This window comes from Mangifera indica, unplaced genomic scaffold (assembly GCF_011075055.1).
Source record: "Mangifera indica cultivar Alphonso unplaced genomic scaffold, CATAS_Mindica_2.1 Un_0142, whole genome shotgun sequence".
NCBI lineage: Eukaryota > Viridiplantae > Streptophyta > Magnoliopsida > Sapindales > Anacardiaceae > Mangifera > Mangifera indica.
The window spans coordinates 17,501-20,000 of record NW_025401234.1 but is presented as its reverse complement, the minus strand read 5'-3'; positions in this window follow the sequence as shown (position 1 = coordinate 20,000).

The window sequence follows — 2,500 nt, the reverse complement described above, 5'->3', positions numbered from 1 at the left end:
TGCTGCACATGGTGCCTGGGCAGTGGCACACAAGGTGTGTGCCAGCATGCATGCATGGTGGCCTGATGCTGTGCCATGGTCTGGGCATCTGCTGCACATGCTGCCTGGGCAGTGGCACACACCATGTGCCTTGCTGCCACACCTTGTGTGCCAGCATGCATGGTGGCCTGATGCTGTGCCATGGCCTGGGGCATCTGCTGCACTGTGCGCCAGCAGGTGCCATGGTGCTGCACCAGTGGCCTGTTTCTGCCCCCCGTGTGCTGCGAAATCCTTATTTCGAAAAAACTCACGCACAAAGTTCAAAACTCCCCGCACAACCACATGACCACAATTCAAATCACAATTTTAGGAGCACGTCAAAACAAACCACGCCCAAAAATTCCAACTCCTCTATTTTCTACGATTTTCCGAAGTTTTATTATTCAAAAAATCATAAAAATTATTTTACAATTCATTTTCCGTGTTGGTTTGTTTTGCCTGATTCCTTGTATTTTTCTTTGCCATCATGCAAAATTTCACACCATTTGGACATCGTTTGGGTCTCCTAAGAGGGGGGTGTGACAACTCAGACATCATGTATGTCCCCTGCTGACACAATGCCAAACGCAAATAAGACTCTTTAGGGGGGAGGTGCCACTCTCAACCAGGTGACCCTTGCAGCTGCTATAGGCTTCTCCCCCCTCGATGGCTATCACGTTGCGTTGCTTGCCCCTCACAATAGCCATCGTAGGTTGCCAATGACACGTTGGCAACCAACAATGTCTCCGAGCATCGGTCGGTGACAGTGGGGCCCGCGGTGGGTTTGCTCGTTAAAAAACGTCGGTTGATGCTTGTTGCCTCGTCGGTTATATAAACGTAATAAACAAGGGCTCCTTGCCATGAACGGGCTGCCAATGCGAACACCCATGACAAGCACGTGGCATATGCTGCCTATACAGTGCTCATGCATGGCTAAGCTGCGGCGTCTCGGACATGGCTCGGTGCCCTTGCCTTATGACAGCAACATTGTGGCTGAGCTCCATGCATGGTTTGCTAACGCGAACGCCCATGATAGGCACGTGGCATCAGCTGCCTATACAGTGTCGATGCATGGCTAAGCAGAGGCATCCTGTGCACGGTTCCATGGCACAATGTTGCTGTCACGTGCCTAACGAATGCTTGTGCGGGCAAAACCCCCTGCTCGGGTGATCCTGAGTGTTTCTCGTGCAGAAATGCGTGAGGGATGCCGATGGTGATCTCGGATGGGGGGCGTTGCCCGCACGCTTGAGATAGGTCGTCGCCCGTTTTACACGTCCCTAACGATTGCTTGCGTGAGCAGAATCCCCTGCTCGGGTGATCCTGAGTGTTCCTCGTGCAGAAATGCTTGAGGGATGCCAATGGTGATCTCGGATGGGGGGCGTTGCCCGCGTGTGTGAGATAGGCCGCCGTCCGTTTTACACGTCCCTAACGATTGCTTACGCGGGCAGAATCCCCTGCTTGGGTGATCCTGAGTGTTCCTCGTGCAGAAATGCGTGAGGGATGCCAATGGTGATCTCGGATGGGGGGCGTTGCCCGCGTGCGCAATATAGGGCACCGTCCGTTTTACACGTCCCTAACGATTGCTTACGCGGGCAGAATCCCCTGCTCGGGTGATCCTGAGTGTTCCTCGTGCAGAAATGCGTGAGGGATGCCAATGGTGATCTCGGATGGGGGGCGTTGCCCGCGTGCGCAATATAGGGCACCGTCCGTTTTACACGTCCCTAACGATTGCTTACGCGGGCAGAATCCCCTGCTCGGGTGATCCTGAGTGTTCCTCGTGCAGAAATGCGTGAGGGATGCCAATGGTGATCTCGGATGGGGGGCGTTGCCCGCGTGCGCAATATAGGGCACCGTCCGTTTTACACGTCCCTAACGATTGCTTACGCGGGCAGAATCCCCTGCTCGGGTGATCCTGAGTGTTCCTCGTGCAGAAATGCGTGAGGGATGCCAATGGTGATCTCGGATGGGGGGCGTTGCCCGCGTGCGCAATATAGGGCACCATCCGTTTTTCACGTCCCTAACGATTGCTTGCGCGGGCAGAATCCCCTGCTCGGGTGACCCTGAGTGTTCCTCGTGCAGAAATGCGTGAGGGATGCCAATGGTGATCTCGGATGGGGGGCGTTGCCCGCGTGCGTGAGATAGGCTGCCGTCGGTTTTACACGTCCCTAACGATTGCTTGCGCGGGCAGAATCCCCTGCTCGGGTGATCCTCAGTGTTCCTCGTGCAGAAATGCATGAGGGATGCCAATGGTGATCTCGGATGGGGGGTGTTGCCCGCGTGCTTGAGATAGGTCGTCGCTCGTTTTACAGTGCTCCTTTTCGCGTCCCGCGGTGCTGGGGTTAGGGGGGCCCGCGGTGGGTTTGCTCGTTAAAAAACGTCGGTTGATGCTTGTTGCCTCGTCGGTTATATAAACGTAATAAACAAGGGCTCCTTGCCATGAACGGGCTGCCAATGCGAACACCCATGACAAGCATGTGGCATA